This window comes from Meleagris gallopavo, chromosome 6 (assembly GCF_000146605.3).
Source record: "Meleagris gallopavo isolate NT-WF06-2002-E0010 breed Aviagen turkey brand Nicholas breeding stock chromosome 6, Turkey_5.1, whole genome shotgun sequence".
NCBI classification, from domain to species: Eukaryota; Metazoa; Chordata; class Aves; order Galliformes; family Phasianidae; genus Meleagris; species Meleagris gallopavo.
Window position 1 is genome coordinate 44,957,490 of NC_015016.2, and position 5,712 is coordinate 44,963,201.

General features: G+C 42.9%; 1 protein-coding gene across 1 annotated transcript in view; it reads left to right on the plus strand.

The window, feature by feature from the left end:
* Window positions 1-22: 22 nt before the first annotated feature.
* Window positions 23-5,712, plus strand: part of ELMO1 (engulfment and cell motility 1) — a 291,509-nt gene continuing 285,819 nt past the window's right edge. Inside the window, exons 1-2 of the mRNA XM_010713028.3 lie at window positions 23-40; window positions 124-194. The gene's annotated coding sequence lies outside the window, so the exon portion shown is untranslated. The remainder of the gene's footprint in view (window positions 41-123; window positions 195-5,712) is intronic.

Genomic DNA, 5,712 nt, shown 5'->3' on the forward strand with positions numbered 1-5,712 from the left:
GGATCCCGCGGGTTTCGGGCTGTGCAGCCCGGTAGGGTGGGTGGGTGTCGAGTCCCGAAGGCTGTGAGCGTTCCTGGCTCGGAGACCTTCGCAAAGTTTATTTTGAATATCTTTTCCTTGCAGAACTGAGACAACTGTCCGGCTCTCCCCTGAGAATGATACAAAGTAAATATAGGAGTTCCTGAGAAATAACAGTGAGTATATTTCGAATCAGTGCTGTTTTGCTGTTAACTTCATAGGAGTAGCCCATAACCTGCCGGTGCTCGGGGTGTGAGTGCCAACGGTAATAAGAGCGCAGGAAGCCCGGCGCGTGTTAATTGCCTCGGTATAAACATGGTTGCCTGTAGGCTGCGTGTCGTGATACACCATTCACAGTGCAGTTTCAGGATGGGGATGTTTTTAGATACATTCGTAAGCAAGTGGATTCTCTGTGGCTGTGTCCTCAGCTGCCTGATCGCCCCCTGTTACAATATTTATCTTTGGTGGAGAGGGGAAATGAACTGCACAGAGCTCAGCGCTGCTCTATGAGGACGTGGTTTCCTTCTCTTCCTCCGAGCTGCTCTCCTCCTTCCCCAAAGGCACAGACACGCGTGCCGTGCCGCCTCAGCTTCATTATGTAACTGTGTGGGCATTTATGGATCTGTCACCGTTCGTGTCCCTTCCATCCTCTGTGCCGTTCCTGCCTGACTGAGGGAGTTTGTGGAATATTGCACAGGAAAGGAGAGGGAAAAAAATAAAAAAAGTTTAAATTTTAATGCAGTTCCTTCAGTTAGAGCGGCAGGTTTTCTTCCTTGCTTTGAAGGTCGTCTCTCCTTAATTACCCCTTCCCCCTCCTTTTCTGAAGCTGTGTAAGTAGGTGGTAGGCAGCTAATCTGATGGCCGGCACCCAGAGAAGGAGGAGGAAGAGCAGCCGTGGCTGCTGGCTGGCAAAAGTCCCTCTTGTGTGCTGTCAGAAAAATACCATAACACACATTTCACAGAGCTCTTAGAAGCGCTGCAGCAACTTTAACAACTCACCATTCAGAAAACAGATTCATGCTAAAGCGTGAAGCGTAACAGGTGTTGGAGATGCTGCTGTCAGCGTGGTCTTTGGGTTCCTGTGTGTGGATGGGACATTTGGAGATGTACCTGGTGGGCAAGTGCTCCTGCTGGGGAGGCTGCAGGAGACAAGTTGGTTTGCTTTTGTCTCTTTTGTAATCTGTTTGAAAGTCGCTATGCTCTCTTGTCTAGCTTGCAGCTTAGGTGTGTCATTGTCTGAGTGTTGTATAAAGAACAGGAGGAAAAAAATGAGGAGGTTTATATCCTTATCGTTCTACTTTTTTTTATTATTATTATTATTTTTCCCCTAATGTTCTGCACATGCCAAGAAAAAGTTTATAGGTATACAATTCAAATGGATTTTGAGTGGACAGGAAAAAATGTTCTTACATACTTATTCTGGAGCAGTCTTGTGGAAGTATCTGCAGTTCAGTAGTTGTGATTATATAAAGAAGTACCCTGAAAAGACTTTGTAATGCCACATAGCTTCTACGTGAAGGTGTAACTGTTGCTGAACCGCTGCTGTGTGCAGGGCACTTCCTGACAGAGAACCATGCTGCTGCAAATTGCAGATGGAGAAACGCCGTGCTCCGCCCTTCCTTCCGCCCTTTGTTTTTTTCCTCACAGGAGCCTCTTTGATTTTGAGTTTTGGGCCCACAGGCTTTCTTTTGCACGGTGTCCAGCCTGTAAAGTGAAGTTGGACTGTGATCTGTTTTCCATCTTGATGCAGTGGCAGCTGGGTTCTCTCGTGCACAAGATGTGTGGCTTTCTTCTTTCGGTGCCACAGACAGATGTGTTCAGTGGCAGATTGAGAGGTGTGATGTCTGTAGATGTGGCTGAAACAAGGAAAATGTTTTCACAGAGTTGTGCCAGTACACCTGCGTGATGACATGCGCTACATCCCGGTCCGTTGTCAGGCTTCTTTGGAATAGCTTGCCAACCACAACTTTTCTAATTCTCTGACTTTCAAACAACGATGTGCATAGGATTTTGGTGAGGCCGTCGATTTTCCTCTTTGTTTTTGCCTTTACTGTCGCTTGGTTGTTGATTTTTCTAGAAGTAAATCATGTTCTGTAAAGTTTGCTACGTGTTGGGCTGTGGTGTAGATGTACAGCATCTCATTCTAAAAAATGCTTGTAGAAGATGCTGGGAATTTAGGTATCCTGGAGACTACAAAACATTGTGTACCCATAGAGCTGGCAGAAGTAACGCTATCCCTAGTGGTTTATTCCCTGCATAGCCATGCTGAGGTCCAGGCTTTCTTCCCTGCTGCATCCCTGCACTGCTGTGGAGTTGCAATGCTGAGGGAATAAGGCTTCCCTCCCTGCCCTGCTATTATCCTATATAAAAGGAGATTTTGCAAAGATGCTTTCTGATTATGAAGTCACTGTTGTTTGATCACTTGTGACTTGGAAACAGAGCACGACTGGTAACTGACTTTCTAGCAGCCATCAGACCAACGCTCAGTGTGTTTTTAAATATCTCCCTGCTTTGAATGAGATTTTCTGAAAAAAGATTCTTGCATTTGTGGCAGCAGGAATGGTGCCAAGTACACGTTGTTAAATTTGTGTCGATTTAACAGCACAACTGTTTAAAGGATTTCAGATTACTTTCCTTCTATTGGAGTCAAACACTTTTTTTCCACCCCCCTTTTTTTTTTTTTTCTTAAATATAATACTGGAAAAGGAGAGAGATGCTGAAATCGATGGGCAGAAGCCAGCAAGTTGGCAAGCACTTGATAGCAGGGATCATCAGAGGTGATAATGCATGTGATACTTCGCACAAAAGAGGCCCTATACTGATGGTGTCAGAAATTTACATTTAAGAGAAGAATGGAAGAATTGCAAAATCATGGAGCTGTCTTTCAGTCCACATTTTTGCATCGGGATATTTGCAATGGTTTGGTTTTGTGATGTCACTTTTCATTATTGCAACCATTTCAAGACATAGAGATAGACTGAAGGCTACCTGACATCTTTTCTGCTAGTTTCCTCCTTTTCCTGGTCACTTACCATCTAAGAGGGAGTCAGTGAGAAGTATATGCCCCAGGGGATGGCTAACTGGTTGTCTTTCATCTCCATTTACCCCTGATAGAGGTAAACTCTGCTGGTAGCACGATCTCAGCCTGGTCCCATATATGTAGCACCCATCAGTAAGCCACTCATGTTTCCAGTTGCTGAGTAGGTTGGTTTGTAAAGGATGTGCTTGTGGTTAAGAGCAAGGTGAGCAGTGATTCACGTGGTGCTTGTTTGCAAACTCTTGGAAAAGCGTCAGTACATTTCTCCTCGTGTGGTTTTCCACTGTGAGGCTTTGGGTCTGACCATGCTGAAGTTGTTTCCAGTGGCTGCTGGGAGGGGAGGTTGGCTGTGGAGGACAGGACTGGACAAGCTATTCCTCTGTTCAGGAATAAACCACTCTGTGAAGTGGCTGAAGCCATGACTGTTGGGGGTAACCCTAGAAAGGTGTTGTAGCTTGTGTGCAAGTGAGCCTACTTTGGTATGTTTCTAGTGAGCAGCCTTTGGAGTTCCTTAATGAACTGAGTATACTGCTTGGAGACCTAATGCAAACATGGCAGCTGACCCATCCTTACTGCTTTTGAGGACATAGGCCTGCTTTGCTTACTGCTGTTGCTGCTGTGCCCCATTTGCAGTGAAAATAGAGCTGCAAAGCTCCACAGGAGCCAGAACAAGGTGGGGGTGGGAACCAGCAGTGAGTGCTGAGGGCAGAGATTGCTTCTTTCAGGTTGAGAGAAGTTTATCTGAAGTGTTTGTGAAATGGCATATTCAGTAAAGCGGCTAAGAGGGAGGAAAAAAAAATGTTTCCAAACAGGCCTATTACAGCATAATAGCTGGGCCCTTATTGTACATGTTTTTTGGACTTTTGTTTCTGCTTTTCTTCTGGTTTTGTTTGATTGTTTTATTAATATTTCTCCTCATCGCTTCTTACTGCGGATTTCCCACGCCTGTTGTGATTCTTCATTCTTCTGTCTTTGACATATTTATTTACATATTTATTTATTTATCCTTGTTTGCTAGTTTCACCAACTCTGCCCTGTCCTTAAATTCTTCCCAGACTTCCCATTGTTTATTCCTCATTTAATTCAAGATTACAAGATTTGCATAACTGTGGACTGCAGTGTCTGTCACCTCCTATGTTCTTACTGAGCTGGAAGTGTTTATTGTCTAGTCCTAATTTATGGAGACATGCAAAGTGTAAAGCTGTCTGAAATATCGTGTTATCAGTAACTGAGTAATTTTTTAGTAGCAACATGAATACTATATGATGAAATCCAGCTTTTTTTTTTTTCTTTGTTGTGTTTTCTCCAACTGAAAGGGAGAATGGGTCGCTGCTTCCAAGAGAACTTCAGATTCTAGAGATGTGATGATTTTAAACTCCCATTCTTTAACAGAGCAGGAAATGCTTGCTTGAAGCTACTCTGAGAGCTTTTTGCAAAACAGAGCCTCTGTGAGTATGAACAAAATGGTCCATATGGACCTTTTTTCCTTAATGTATGAAACTGACAACTTGTAGATCAAGCACATTCAACATTTTGACATTAGACAAAAGGAGGGAACCTCAGTGTATGTCAGCAGGCTCAAATAATGAATGCTGTCAGCTTTTCAGCCTTCCTTCTTCAGATGAAATTTTAGGTATGGTTCCTGGGTCTAGATGCTTCATGCTGTTAAAAGGGGGTTTTCTTACTGCTTGTTGTCAGCCTGATGGTAAGAAAGGAAAGAGCTGGAGCTCCTAACTTATTCCATTAGAAACTTACCAAAAATTGAGACCATGCTGAAAGTAAAATGTATGTTTTGTGTACTTATTTGCTGTCTGTATCTGTTTCTTCTGATGTTAACACTATCTTCTACATAGTAACAGAAGATGCCTAAATGTTATGAAAGTTGGAGAATGGTTGTGGGTTTTTGTTTGTTTTTTACATGATTTAGCTGAAAGAATTTTTGCTGTGTTTTAGAGTGATTGGAAAAAGAACTGGAATCTGGATGGCTTGATCCTCTCTTCCATGGATATAGAACTATCTTAGCTCGCTATATATTCTTAGAACATGCATGAATTTTGTTGCTTGGATTTGTAGTCAGTCAAAATAAGACTTACCTGTCCTCTTTCTCTTCAGCCAACTTACACACATTGTGTTGAAGTGTCCGGAAGAGGTGTTAGGGCTCCATGAGTCTTAGCTTAAATGCTTCCCATGAAGCATCCAGGCTTTTGTCTGGCTAGACTGACCATCTACTGGACAAGCTGTTGTCTCTCACTGGATTGACGGCAGTGGGGGTGATTTTCAAATGCTGCTTCATATTTTGACAGACGGACTGATCTGTTGAGGTTGAGCAATGAGGAATTTATAAACATTCACATAATACCCTCTGGCCAGACAATGCACTTGATTTGCACATTTCTTCCCTAATAATAAGGAGAAAAATATGCTTATGACACAGGTTGGTTATAATACATTTTTTACTGTTAGTGCCAATGCTTATATTTGTTGCATTCCAGTACAGTCTTTTTCATTTCTTTGCTTTCTGGAATACAATTGCACATTAGTTTTCATAGCAACAGTCGTGGCTTCAGCTGGAAATTGAAACCTGATAAATGCTGGCTCAGTGCATGGACTGTTGGATAAACTCTTTCACTAATTCTGAGCCAAACCAACTTTAAAAA